At 29.2% G+C, this 16802-nt stretch overlaps 1 protein-coding gene across 3 annotated transcripts in view; it reads left to right on the forward strand.

The window, feature by feature from the left end:
• Window positions 1-16802, forward strand: part of LOC114131724 (cAMP-specific 3',5'-cyclic phosphodiesterase) — a 657881-nt gene that overhangs the window by 388090 nt on the left and 252989 nt on the right. The gene's annotated exons all lie outside the window — the stretch shown is intronic.

Here is a 16802-nt window from a genome sequence, read left to right on the forward strand (position 1 = left end):
TATTATACTCGATGTGTAATTTGTATTTAGTTCATTTTTATCTATATAAAATGAAAGACATTTAGTAAAAAAAAAAAGAAAAAAAGAAATACACCATGACTCTCAAACACATAATCACCATAACTGCAAAAGCCATAGAATATAGAAACTATAATATATATTTTCAAATTTTATGCGAGATGAATAGCACTTTATCTTTAGTTGGAAACCATTTATTATGTCTATGGCGATTTGAAAGCTATACGACTCGTCTGTTCTCTTCTCATCGACCGGCAACCATTTTATAATTTTGATATTATTATTTATTTATTTTTACTACTATTTTTTTTTTCATTATCATTTTGGAGTGAGTGATGGGATTGTTTTTTTTTCGTATTGCGGCTTTTGCGAAGAAAGCAATTAGCAAAGACGGTGGGAAAATAAAATATAACAATACAAGTAAATGACTTTGTAAAACGGTTGTTGGTTTTTAAATTGGAGCAATGACTAGACATTTATATCAAAATTGTAAATGGTTCATAAGTCCATAAGCTTATACAATGACGTACATATCTATAGAATTAATATACACAATACAAATGCATGTACGTAGAAATATTTAGGAATCAAAATGGAATAGATACTGCAATGTTTTAAGGTTAAAACTCAATACTAAATACTTATGATAATAATATTTAATTCATTTCGAATCAAAATTGAACGAAATAATGTATTATAAAGTATTCTCGATAGACATTTTGTTGCTTAAAATATCACTGGTATATCAAACTAACTCTTTGCTAATTTAATATAATTTATTTTAATTGTAAAAGATTTATAACACGAGGTCGGTCGTGTAAATGATTTATAGTATTCATTTCTAAGTACTATATACTCGGCATTAGTCATAATGACTACTAATAAACTTAAAGCGATGGGTACTTTTTATGTGGTTGAGTACCTCCTAGTGGTTTAATGACGCAAAAACAAAACGAAAATCATAACAGAAATAATTTTTATTATTATTCGAGAATAATTTTATCGATTTTGAAATACGAGTTAATTTAAGCCTGCCGTAGAGTGCAAATGTCACGAGGTCATAGACAGTGCGGCGTTCACACGTTATCTAGGTAAAACGTAATATTTCGTCTTTAGCTTTTATAAAAAATAAGACACGATTGGTCTAAATTATACTGCATGCTCGTGTTTAGAACGAGTATAATAACAGTTTGAATTCTTACTTTTGTTCATTCGAACGATGAAAAATTAAATTTATTATAATCGATTCGACATGGGACACAGATTTACTGACTATGAAATAAATAAATGTATATTGGAGATTCAAATACCATATTATCGCCGACATACTAATATTATTGTGGTACTGCAACGTCAATATGTGATGTCATGAAAAATATGTCACGGTTTGATAATCTTCTTCGGCGAGGACTAAATATAATTATTATATTATTATTATCATTATTATTGTACACGTCGTATTCACCCGTTGGCTTGAAAATTTATTGGTGATGCAAGCAGACTTGGAAATTTTTCTACACGTCTTGTTCGATAACGTTATAAAATAATAATATAATATTGCTATGAAAATCGACCTACCGAGAAATTCTCGTTTGAATAAAAAAATATTTTTATTCCATGAAATGCATTTATAGATGCAAAACGGACAAAATGTAATAATAATTCATAAACGCAAATCGAATCCGAGCATACTGTCGGGCGTATATTATTATTTATGTACTTTTATGCGTCTAGGTATTTGGTCGATTTCCAACACTCATCACTCAGTTGTGACAGATTTTGTCGAAAATTTTTACAGACTTATCTGCGACGCGTGTATTGTACATACAATAACATTTTGTCGGTAAACACAATTATTTTTCGATGAAAAAACAAATCGTTTTCTTGCAATTTGCCGAGATAGAAAATAAACCCACTACCTATATATATATTATGATTGCAACACTTAAATTATTATGCCGGTATAGCAGGGCCTTATATAATATATACATATATAATTACGGTTGGGCTAGAAATTTACTATTTACCAATTTTTCAGCTCTTGTAAGATATCTATTACAATAGTTTTTAGCAAGACTTTAGACATAGGTAAGCATTTTCTTTGATTTTGATTTTGTCTCAGTTATTCAATTTGAAAAAAAAAAATAAAAATATTTCCACAATTGTAAGAATAAAAAATAATTCACATATTATATAATATACTATATAGGTATATATATATATTATATTGTTGGTAGTCACTCTTAATGACGTGACTCTGCAAAATCGTTAAGAATATAATCAATATATTTGAATAATGATTAATTGATATACGTATATCGTAACTGCTGAATACCGATCATATTATTGTAATTGTTAGGTTTCCATGACGACTGAAATGATCAGAACAAAAATATTGTATCGAACCCAAAAACACGTACATGATAATATAAAACTCTTTATTATTAATCAAACTTGCACAATACTTATAAACATAAAGATAATAATAAAATAACATACCATGATACTTGATAACTTGATAATATTTTCTCTACTGTATTAAAAATTATTGAATTATTGGTACTATGTTTTAGAAATATTAAAACTTTTTTTTATTTATATTAATATTTATAAAATATATTTGTATATCACATACACAGATATACAATAAAAAAAAAACAATAAAATAGTTAGGTAACGTTTTTACAATACTTAAAAGCATTATGTAAGAGAGTACCTATCTATCGACAATAAAATTAATATCAATGAATTATAATTAAAAATACAATTTTAACAATAAGTATCCTATTATTAAGTAATAATTATATTATTCATTGGTTGCAAGATTTTGCTAGAAACGTAAATCCTGTAACCCTAAATTATAATTTTTTAAGATTATATTGAAAAACATTTCACTGTTACAATGTTACAATAAAAAAGTTTTATCCAACCCAAAAATTCCAATGTTAATAATAAAATATAAAAACAAAATAATTTAACGCAAAGCGAACTGATTTAAAATCTGATATACAATTATTTATCTAATATAAAGGCTAGTTGATAGATGAATGATGATTTATAAATATATCTATACAACTTCTATAGTTTTTTTATAATAATTTGTTATAAAACAAATAAAAAATACATAAAATTATAAAACATTTTTTTTCATGTTGTATTATGTTTAACTTAGCCTATTAATACGATTAAAGAAATTAGTAATAAGGTATGTTGTATATTTTGAGTATCAATAAACATAAGAAGACAATTTAAAGTTATTGTTAAATTGTTGTTTAGTAGATACGTAAGTCACGCCGAAGATTTATATGCATAATAATGGCACTCAACGGCAACCGTCTAGCATGAAAATCACAATCATTGAATATGATCTGATATTTTGTGAGTTGTGACTTGATAATAGTTTTTTAATTTGATTATAATTTATATAATAGGTACTATGATTATTACACCTATATAGCTTATTAAGGTATAATAGACGTTACGACGTATTTATATAGTGATGCATTTAATGTGATTTGTAAAACGCTCGTTATTTTTTAAAATGTTTCTTTTATTTGATATAAGTTGTTAAAAAACAATATTTTTAACATTATCTTTTTTCAGTTTTACCTTTCGGAATAATCACATACATTTTTAATATCATATTCTAAGACAGTAAAAATCAGAGTATTCCGGACTATCGTAATATATTTTCCGACGAGTTGATTGTTGGTTATAAGTATTTAATATTGAGATAGACAAACGGGATTGTTAGAACGATATTTTATGGAATTCTTCCATACCACTCTACTCCACTAATCTAAACTTTAATACCTACAACTCATATACGCTACTGATTCAAATTTTGTTTTTTTTTTTTTTTTATATATATATATTTATTTAAGTAGTCTAAAACAATGTACTGTTTTCGAAAAAAAAATATAAATTTATAGTGTCATAAAAACATAAAAAAAAAAATACATGATAAAAAATATCAATTATTAACGACTTAATAAATTATATAAAAAAATTTTTTTTAACATAATATAGTGACTGTAGTATATTAAATTGATTTCCCAATATATTGAACTACATATACACATATAGCTAGGTTTCAGCTAAAAACGGTTTGTTATATTCGAATAATAATATAATAATAACAACATTAATACCGAGTGCAGGTATTGTGTGTATAATAGTTTTCATGTAATATTACGCTTGACCTAAAACATTATATAAATATCATACACATGTTGCAGTGTGTGAAACGATCGTGAAGAACCAACGAATATTATTATTGTATTACACCAGAGTGATCTATTGTAAACTTGGCAATAGACAAAGTAAAAAAAAAAAAAATATATCGTTTTGAAATTAGTTTTTTCTAAAACGCTAAAAACATACAATACTTTACGGTTTTCTATGATTATCAATATATGTATTTTGTTCTTAAAATTTAAAAATATCGTCTTTCACCATAAAAGGATGATCACCGTATATACTTGTATAGAATGTGATATCATGTATAATAATATATATATATATATATGTATTATATTCTCGTGTGTACTTCGAACGTTAAACGAGGATTGGTTTTGATAAAATGCTTACGTCTACGTTATTATGCACATGCGCGAGTACCCATATAGATATTTTTGTTTTCGTGTTACCCCGAGGGTGCTGTAAAAATAAGCAACCTATATATTATATACAACGGTGGTTAGATGGGTTTACTGACTACATAAGCTCGTATAATAAAATTTCCGGTAAACATATTATTACGCACAATCTATGTATAGTTCACAGTGTGCTATTGCTACGTCTTTTTTACCGATTCAAGAAAAACATTTCACTGAACAGTTGTTAAGGACATCAATTAGCAATTCATGCTAAATATATGTTGTTTAGAACGAAATCACAAATAGTCTTCTTCCCTCAAAAAAATAAATAATATATATATATATATATATATATATATATATGTAAATAAAGCTTAAGGCGTAAGGAGTAAAAATAAACAAGTTTTGTTTACTAACGCTTGACTTAAGTTAAATTATATTAACAATACATCTATACTATTCACAAAATATATCTCATTTAACTATATTTAGTTAATAACTGTACAATATTATCTTTTAAATGAAACATTTTAATAAATTATTTTGTGATAATACATAATATATTCATTAAATCAATTTTTGTTAATTCTGTAATGTTATTATTTTTTTTATATATATATATATATTTATTATGTAATTTAAAATCTAAGTGTGACTTTAGAAACTAGAAAAAACACTCAATTTGCAAATTATTCTATATTCACGGGATAACACATTTCAATATTTCATTTAACATTTCAAAAATAATATTAGTCAGTCAAATTTCCACATTTTTCCTGAAAGTACTCAGATAAGCCATTAATTTTTTTGTATATTTAAATAAATGAAAATATTTTTTATAATAAGTGCATATAATATAGTATTCAACGCAAACTAAAAATATTTCCTCACTATTTATCTCTCCCTCTCTTTCTCTGTCTATCTATCTGTACTTATATTCCAAGTTTTTTAAAACAAATATTATTTAAATATTTTTCCAATGTTTTCTATTTTATTCTGTTTTGTATGATACGTTATGTATACTGGCATAGAGTCTGCGAAAAGAGGTTTTAAGAATAAAAACCTTTTTTATGTGCTAATATATTTTTACCCTACTTATACTATTTGCCTGTATTCTTAGTTTTATGTTTGGTCCTCTTGTGAGTGACTTATGAGATAACGGTTCAAAAATCCTTCATTAATTTTCACAGGGAGATCTGATTCTAGTACCATCCTGAACCTTGCACGACAAGCGAAAAATTTGAGACTATTAAAAAACTTAGATGAGCATATTTGTAGAATCCTCTGTATTAAATTATTATCTACTAATTTTAAGTTCAATTTTGATAGAAATGTTGATTTTATACGATGAGCTTATTATTATTTGATATAGGCACATGCAAAATCAAAATAGATTTTAATGATTTTATAGTAACGACTTTATCTTAATTTGTATACGTGACTATGCGTGAGTGTGATGCGAGATGAAATTACTTTTTATGGTTGCTTAAAATATATCATATTTTTAATATGTATTATTTTATTTAATATCAGTTTATATATAATACTTACCTGATAATTCTTCGTATGTCAAGTAGTAGCAATTATTTCAAATTAAAGATTTTAAGTATACACTAGATGTACTAAAAATATGAAAATATTCATTCACTTATATTATTGATTTTATTTACCCAAATAATAAATATTGTAAAATACATCATATAAGTGATATTATAATATAATATAATTTTATATAATGATAAATACTTATCAAATAATGTAGGTAAATTTTGTTCAAGCTATTTTTGGTTGAAATAGTTGTTTACGTGTATACAATGTCAGCATTAAGTCATTGAGTGGGTTTAATATAACGAGCTAAATTTAACGAAAATAACTAATAAATCATAAAAGACCTACAAAATGTTCTCTCATGTCATTTTTACATAATATCTAAGTGAATCGGTAATTTTCACACTTCCATAATACATGCAAACACAAACTATAATTAACGCTGTCACATTAATTTTTGAATTATTTTCAACCAAGATTTTAGGAAAATTTTGTTTGGCACTTATGAATCCGTCAAAACTCTTTCTTACTAAATTTGTTCTAAAACATTAAAATACCATATTTATACTATTTATAATACAATATACATAAAAGATTTATTTTTGTATACCTATGTATCTACTGTACCTACTTATTTGAATTTTTTTTACCCTATATTCTATATATATCAAACTATATTCTCATTGTACGTTTTTAATTAAAAAAAAGAATTAATTAGGTAGTTATCAATAAATATCATAACAAAGAACGAAGAAATCAACTAAAAAACAATTGAATTTACGTAAAAATGAACAAAACGTCAAATTTTAATATTAAAACAAACGACTCTTCTTAATATTCAGGTATTATGTTTCATTATAAGTGTTTACAATTGGTATTAATAACAACGAATTTATAAATCGATAATTAATGAATAAATAAAATTAAAGCTTACAAAGTTCACAGACTATAGTGCTTATTGCATACACGACAGACGTTTAATTTCTAATATCGTGATTCGTGACTACATTTTTGGTATTGATTGTTTCATAAATTATTAAAATGTTATACTTATATTTTTCATAAATAAATGTTTTTTCTAATAAAATGTAAGTTGTCAATAATTTTTAATTCTATGTATGTATAATGTACATATATCAATCATTTTTATCTAAGTCAGTTGTTACGTACAAGTTCAAAAATAATAATCTTAATTTCGAACGTGGGTTACTGTTACACATATTATAATACATGCATATTTATAATCATGTGAAAAATATAATATAACTAGGTAATGGTAATAATAATAATGATAATTGTTGGATTTCTAATTAATAAATAGTTGAAGTGTGGGTGAAGTATAATTGTTTTATAATTTTTAACGAATGCCAATATTGGATATTATCAGTCGTAATAAAATAGTAAACTTAACAGTATTTTGTTAATAGACAAGTCGTAATTTATAACAAGTCAGCTATTGATTCGATAAAATACAAAACAAAAATTTTATATTTTTTATAGATGACTTGGTTTTAGTGATTTCACAAATTAGATACATGACATTCCATTGTGCAAATCGATAAAAATTAAAATACGATTATACTTGTGCTGTTTATCGCACGATCTGAGTTTTCGCCTAATATATTTTTTTTAATTCCTAGTTAATTGCAAATTAGTACATCAAAGTTATAGAAATTATTTAGTAGGTGTAAAATGGGGCTTCTGGAACCTAACCAGCCCTCTAACCAGCTGACCCGTCTAACCAGCCGCCGCCGTAGCTGAGCCGTCTAACCAGCTGAGCCGTCTAACCAGCCGCCGCCGTAGCTGAGCCGCCGCCGCCCCGCCACCGCCGCCGCCGCCACCACCGCCGCCCCGCCGCCGTCCCCGCCGCCGCCGCCGTCGTCCCTGTCCCCCGTCCTCGCCGCCGCCGCCCCCGCTGCCGCCACCGCCGCCACCACCGCCGCCGCCGTGGTTATCATATTATTGTACTATATTACCGTACACATATTACCGTACACATATTACCGTACACATATTAATGTATATTCAACAGTTATCATACACAGAACTATTTTATCATATATTCAGCAGATAACGCTATCTGTCCCTGTTGTTGTTACCGGCATATTACCATTTGAAAAATTATAGTATAACAAGCATGTAGAGTCTTGTCTGCATTACAAACAATAGTATTATTCAATAATCTAACATGTTCTGACATGCATACTTTAAACCTGTAGAAGAAATCCCTACCATAAAATACACATGTGAGGGTTTCAAAATCTGAAATGAAATCAGTCTATCACCACTCTTCGTTCGATTAAGTGCGTTGTTTTGTGATTAAATTTTTGAATATGGCTGGTTCGATTGAAAACATGCGTGCTGTTTACAAGAAGAATGTTTTTACATATGTGCCTCCGTCACCACCGGCTAACCTAATCGATTGCAGTAATTTTTTCCTTGATTTTCATCTCGCAAGTTTTTAAACATCGGACTCGATCCGACAGATGAATTCAACACCGTGATTCACATTATAACACCATCACGTTTTGTAAATATTTCCGCCGATTTTCTCAAACGTATTTTCCGACTTATGGGGAACATTTTATCATTTATACTTGAACAACCACAAAAGTATAAGCGTAATTTATTTTTGGATTCCGATTCAATTACAATATCTAGTATGGTGTACCAAGGAGAGAATATGCTCATTATAGAGTCTAAAATTCAACGGATGTCGCATACTGTTAAATCGTAACGACTTATTAAAGTTACAAGATTTAGAGTGGTCAATTTTCGAGATCATCGAGAGAAAAACCAAAATCGTTAAACCGCTCGTAATACAACAAATTAATCAAATCGCATCATACTTAAAAACAAATACCAAGGTTGAAACTAGAACGCTTGAAGATATGACAATTCGCGTGAAAAACATTAACAACATTTGCATTGCAACACATGTAAATGACTACAATTTCACAAGTCAGCTTCAATTACATGCAGCTAACATATCGCACAAAGATGGTTGAACGAATTAGAAAAAGATGAGGTGAAAAAAAATATTTTTTTTATTTTTCTCATACCAATATTAATATATTATATTTTATAGGGATACGAGAAACCTTTTTCACCGCCATCATTTTACACTATATTTAATGAGGTAATATAACAAAACCTACTTTATAAAAAACAGATATTTTAATATTTCATGTTTTAGGAAATTCTTTCTGATATCTCCCCTCCATCACAGACAAGCTCTACAGACGAAAACGATGGACCATACGGCCCGCAATACAATACTTATACAGACGAAAACGATGGACCATATGGACCGCAATACAATACTTATACAGACGAAAACGATGGACCATACGGACCGCAATACAATACTACCACTCACTACCCAAAAGACGACACACTGTTTAATGTACTTTTGTGTAAAAAATTTTTGTATAAAATTTGTATAGTATTTGTGTAAAATAAAAACAACTCAGTTATTTTTTTTTAAAAAAAAGTTTTCTTTTTATTTATTAATAATAAGGTAATAAAAATATTTACAAAGTAAAAATAATATATTTACAAGGTATAAAAAAATAATTACAAATAGAAATAATATACATATTTATGTATAAAAATTACAGTTTTCTAACATCACCGCTAAACGGGTTATAAGTTATAATCTGATCATGTAAAATTAAACAATAAGCTGCAGTTTTCTCAGGAATAACCGTATCCGTTTCAAATTCTACTCGTAGGTCTATGGTCGATGCTTTTACGTTATCATTCTGATGCGATAAATCGACAACGACGATTGGAACATATGTTTGAAAAACATTTTTTGATAACAATGGTTCAGAATAATCTCTCTCGTAATACGATTTTTGAAAGTCTGTATAGGCTTTATACAGTAAGCTGATGGTATTATTTTTAAAATCAGCACGAAAGTCTTCATATGGAAACACTTCAGAATTTAAGTGTACCTAAGATTTTTTAGTTGGCAGTGGTCAAAGCGCCCAGCATCGTTTTCTATATTTTTTTTTCTCTCTGTTTGTAATCCAAACAAAATAAATCTAGGTTTTTCAAGCAAGCTGCTAGACTTTATCGTCCATGAATGTGAAGTATTTCTAGGTAGTACAGGATATTCACATAGATCCCAGGTTCTGAACGCACATGATAACGTTTTACGTGAATCTATCACTTTCAACAGTTTTAATTTTTCTTTATCATTAACTCTGATTATAGGCATCTTCCATATCACTTTAATCAATTCAATCGTAATTTTTTTATTTTTTTCAACGTTTTCGGGGGTTACGGTTTGCGTCATACGTAATGCGTCTAAATCGGTAGACGAGCGATTTAAAATCAGCTGTTGATTGCAATTTAGTAATATTTTTTTATAATCTTCGCAAAATCCGAATAAATGTTTTAGAGGTATACAACCGGTAAATACATCATTGCTCATAAAATTTTTATTATCTTCGCCGTCCAAGCCCGAGTCCCAAGCACAATTGTCTAACGTATTCAAGTCACTTGGTGTATATGAACAGTATGCTTTCAGGCAAGACGACACTCCGGGTGATTTCAATTTTTGTATTTCTATTCCATTTATTTCATATCGCATTTCGGAGAATAAAAATGCCAAACCATTATTCGAAACCATTATCCTTCAGAATCTAAAGGTTTTCTTAGCTTTCCTTCAATGTAAATATAACTTTCACACGGTAGAGTGTAAGATTCCATATTTTGAATATTTATTCTAATTTCATCATTGTATGAAAAAGACGTGTTTGAATACGGCGTGAACGAATGATATTGCATTTGAGTTATTTTACAATCGTCGACATAACCGGCCGTTACATCTAAATATGTGTCATCCATTATTGTAGTGAACGAAGAAAATCCAAGTTATTTTTCGTGAGCTTGAACTCGTTGTTTTTCGGTTTAGATATAGGTGTGACTTCTTAACTGCAGTCACTTTAATGACGGTTTTTTTATTACAGTAGTATTTTATATATTTATCTTATCTCGTATGTGTTATTATGTGTTATATCGAATCGTAATTGGTTCACCACGTAAATTTATCAATCGATCTTTATGATCTTTTAGTATGATTTCAACTTTACTTATAGAAGTAGTATTAAGACCATAAAAAAAATAAATGTCTAGGCACTTCAACAATTTTATAGCCCACAGCAACAGTCGGATAAAATTCATGTATAATCTGACTCGGCGATCCGTCACAAAATGAGTCGGTTATTAAGTTGCACTCTATTTTTATACAGTTTATTTTCATTATGTTGACTGTATTTTCAGATTCGTGTGTAGTACCAGTAGTATATACAACATTTCTAAATCCTAATAATATTGCTATACTGTTTTCGATTGAAAAGTCAATCTCATGGCTACAGGATATCATACACTTTAACGTGTTACCATCTGATTTTAATTCGAAAAAAGTTATATAGTCGGGCTTCAACTTGTTTATAACAAACTCTAAATCTTCCAACTCATACGTTCCAGTAGGTATAATTACGTTTTCAACTTGTCCAATCATATTCCGAAAACCTATGGTATTGCAACCAGGTTCTATGTTTGGAATTGAATTATTTGTTAGCAAGCTCAAAAGACATATTTGTGCTGTATTTTCTACCTCTATGGGCGGAAAAATATCGCATGACAGTTCACTCGAGTTCCCGTTTAACGTTATCGTGTACATGATAAAAATTGTATACACAAGTGTCCACAGTTTGATGTATTAAATCTCTGCTCTGTGTTGTAATTGTAATTAATATCGCATCCTTGAAAATATTTCTGTACTTCTAGCGGAGGTGCTAAATTTCCAAAGCTGTCGTAATATTTTACTTTTTTTCCGATTTTTTTATACGCTACCCAATGCGTACCTGTACCGTTTTCAGTGTCCAAGTTAACAATCGCCGATTCAAATCGTTTAGGACGAACGGGCAACTTATCTCTAGTAAACACCGCCGATGAAATGTGGTATTTTCAACAAACGTGCGATTTTTATAAGTTCGAAATCGTACAACGCTCTCTTGGGTAACGTAGATATTAGTTTTTTTTCGTCTTTACTCTCCCACCACCATTTTTTTTATATGGTGTGATATATAGACCATCGCCTATTTTGTACGAGTTGCCTTTATATGGCGTCAGGTATAAACCATTTCCCAAATGTGATGGAACGTTCCTCTTAAATTCATTAGCCACCTTAACAACGTTGGCAACTCCACCAGTCAGAGCGCCTAGAGCTGATAAGCCAGCGAAAATCGGAATAAGTGGTAATGCACCGCCTTTTTTCGGAATGTTTACTATTCTCGGAACTTTTGTCTTTGTAGATTTAAATGTTTTTCGTGCGACGGCTACACACTTTTTTGTTAATTTCATTAAATTTTTTTCACCGACATTTTTCTTTAAAACGTTTTTAGTTGCTTTAACCGCTGCTTTGAACCCGCAACCACCACCAACTTTACGTTTTGCCTTCATGGCGGTAGTCACACCCCAAGCTACAGCTTTTTCTTTTAAACCAGAATCTTTCGATTTGAACCTTTCCCAGGCTCGCTGTTCTAATATATGATCAGCTTCGTTACGATCGGCGATAGAGTTACTACGTTCGTATGCGATATCGTGGTCTCTACATGCAGCGTCTAACGGGTTTATACCTTTATCACCACGAACTAAACGTTTTTTCAATTTTGTACCAGGTCCACAGTATTGATAACCTACAAAAAAAAATTAAAAATTATTATTATTATTATTATTATGATAATATCGGATTTAATAAACTTACCAGGCACGTGAAGTTCGACCGGTAATTTGTTTATAAGCGTGTTAATAAGCCCGCCACCTTTATTCTTGTTGCTTCTTCGGAGCGAGTGACATTGTGTACTGATGACATTCTCATCACAACATAGATATTTATATCAAAATGAAATTCATTAAACAAGAAACCGAGCTTACAGTTGAGAACGTAGATCCACCTACTTCGTTTCAAAATTATAGACACGGTCCGCTTCTACCCAATACGATACGTGCGCTTATTGTGGGTCCGTCCGGCTGTGGAAAAACGAATTTAATGTTTGCATTATTAACTAATATAAATGGAATAAGATTTCACAACGTTTACATATATTCGAAAACTCTGGATCAACCGAAGTATAAAATGTTGAGTAATATCTTATCAGATATCGAAGGAGTACAATTATTTACGTTCTACGAAAACGAACAAGTTATTGAACCTGAAAAAGCCCTACCAAACTCTGTGTATATTCTAGACGATATTTTGACAGAGGGGCAAGGAGTATGTAGATCAATCTTTGCAAGGGGAAGGCATAACCTTATAGATGTGTGCTATCTAGCTCAGAGTTATTCAAGAGTACCAAAACAACTTTTGCGTGATAACGCTAACCTTATCGTTTTATTTAAACAAGATGAAACTAATTTAAAACATGTTTACATGGAGCATTGCTCTGGTGACATGTCGTATACAGAATTTAAAGATTTCTGTACATCGTGTTGGCGTAAGGGGAGGTTCAACTTTATCGTAATAAACAAAGAGTGTGAACGCGATAATGGACGTTATCGTCACGGCTTCGACACGTTTGTTATTATATAAACTTACGTTTTTTAAAAAACATCTCATTCACGATCATGGACGCCAGTGGTGAAGTACTCGAAGAATTGATAAAAGCAAAAGAAAATATTAAACGAAAATATATTGCATTAAAACAAGGAAAAGCCGATATTCAATCGATAGTAACAGAAACATTTAAACCGATTATCGATCCGTTAAACGAAATACAAAAATCTACTTTGGATAAAACTATAGACAACACTGAAGATTTACATTTTTATCAAATAGATGAATTGTTAGATTCATACAGCATAGACAAGACGTATGGTCCTAAATTACAACCTAATAAAACGGTACGTTTAGGCAAAAAAGAAATCAAACTTGTTGGAAATACGATCATTGTTGATGATACTACATACCCGTTAACACAGGGTCTCTGTAGTTTAATATTTTCAAAAGCCCCGAAATTATATACCGAAAACGATTTAAAAACATATAAATCTATATTAATTCAAACATCAGCTCATTTAACGTCAAACAGCAAACAAATTAAAAAAGGTGGTAATAAATACAGAGATATAATCACAACATTATTTCCATCTGGTAGTGGACTATCTGTACAATTACAGAAACATACATTCAATATTGGAACGATCCGAATGAATTGGTTTCCCGTTTAAAACTACTATTAGCATCAAAAGCTGCTGGCAATACAGGTGTTTCCAACGAAATATTATCAATTTTCGAAGAATTACGCGAAGCTGGTTACATAAAACGTATACCAAATGTCTAAGCGAGATATCGCATTTGAACTACACAAACCTGCTAGAAAAAATTACATAAGACGTATAGTTAATGTATACGAAAAAATGATCTATGGTAAGCTGATCTGGTTGAAATGATACCATATTCGAAAAAAAATAAAGGTTACAAATATATTCTATGCGTCATAGACTGTTTTACGAAATTTGCATGGGCGATAGCATTAAAATCAAAAACTGCTAAAGAAGTTTCAAATGCAATGTCGAAAATACTACTCAAACGTTCACCAAAACTACTACAGCTTGATAACGGAAAAGAATTTTATATATACAACATTCGATAAATTGATGAAAAAGTATAACATACACAAATATTCAACGTATAGCACCATGAAAGCATGTATTGTAGAACGCTTCAACCGTACATTAAAAGAAAAAATGTTTAGAGAGTTTACTGCACGAGGTTCATACAATTGGATTTCTATTTTACCTTCATTGATTAATGAGTATAATAATACAAAACATAGAACAATAAGGATGACTCCGACACAAGCTGATTTAGATCCAACATCAGTTGAAATAAAAACACGCAAAATTATTAATAGAAAAAATAGTTTAAAAATTGGTGATTACGTTCGTATAAGTACATATAAAAGTGTATTTACAAAAGGTTATTTACCAAGTTGGTCTGCGGAAATATTCAAAATTATCAAAATTAATCAAACCACGCCTATTACATATCAATTACAAGATTATACAGGAAAACCAATTGCTGGCTGTTTTTACTCTGAGGAAATATGTAAAACAAATTACCCAAACGAATATTTAATCGAAAAAATTATTCGTAGGAAGGGGACACAGATATTTGTAAAGTGGCTGGGGTTTGACAATACACATAATAGTTGGATAAATATAAGTGACACTAGAAAATAACTTTAGTTGAGTTTCTACTATGAACGTGTTCGGTAGTTCTCAGTCTGGTGAAATAAAAAAAAATAATTCAAATCTTGAACATTCGATTAAATCATATTCGGATAAATTAAATAAAATTGAACATTTAATTGAAGAAAATCATACATCTATTCAATTACAAGAAGAACAAACAGAAAAGTTGGAATTAACGTGTTTAGATATAACAGAGCATATGATAAAAGCTGAAGTTACATTACAAACTATTCTAGAAGCTGTAAACGATTTGAAAAAAACATTACCTGCTATACATAGTCACAACTCAATACTATTGAAACTTATTTTAAAGACAAGCCATAATGTCTACAGGCATCATTGACATTCAATGCATTCTTGGAGCGAATAACAAATATATGATTAAAGAGATGTCTATTGTAGACACAGAAACATGGGCTACTCAACACTGGATTTTTAAAAATTCAAAATCTAATCAAGATAATAAACGTCGAAAAACTAACAAGTGGCTACAAATTTTCATCAGCTATCTATAGATTATGGTGATATTGAGTATGAAGAACTTGGCAGAATATTGAATTCGTTAAAGTTTGACTGTATTTACACCAAAGGCGAACAGAAAAAACAACTACTTATAGAGTATATACCACACGTTGCAGTCATCAACATTGAAGACTTGGGTTGTCCTCGACTGGATCAAATATGTGATGAAGAAAATTTACCTTGTTGTATCTTTCATAAGGACTTAAATCCTAAATATTGTACATTTTATAAAGTGTTTGCTTTAAGAAAATGGTTTGTAAATAATTCATAAAAATTGTAATCATGTTTTTTTATTTCAAATAAACAACATATTTTTTTTATTTCAAAATTGAGTTTTATTTCTATACCATACTAACTATCAAAGAAAATGGTTTACAGTAAAATATACAAGTACAAAAATTAAAAAATTATACATACAGAAATAATCTTTACAAATATATACCATATTAACTATCAAAGAAAATGGTTTAAAGTAAAATATACAAGTACAAAATATTACATAGAAAAAATATTTACAAAAATTAAACAAGTATAAAAAAATTATACATACAGAAATAATCATTACAAATATATAACTAACTATTTAGTTCTGCTCCGAGTTCCTCCCTATAAAATTCAAAATTATCAAAATTAAAAAATAATTAAAATATATATATATATTTATATACTCACTCTATAGAATAGTGTCCATGAGCTAGGGTGTGTACTTTGTCTTTAAGTATAACCCTTTTATCATCAAAACTGTTATAAGTTAATTTATCGGATTTGATGGTCTTTAATTTGTGCTTGAATGAACGGATAGAGACGTTTGACGTTGTTACTTCCAAACTGCTATCACCAAACAAA

This window comes from Aphis gossypii, chromosome 1 (assembly GCF_020184175.1).
Source record: "Aphis gossypii isolate Hap1 chromosome 1, ASM2018417v2, whole genome shotgun sequence".
Classification (NCBI taxonomy): Eukaryota; Metazoa; Arthropoda; class Insecta; order Hemiptera; family Aphididae; genus Aphis; species Aphis gossypii.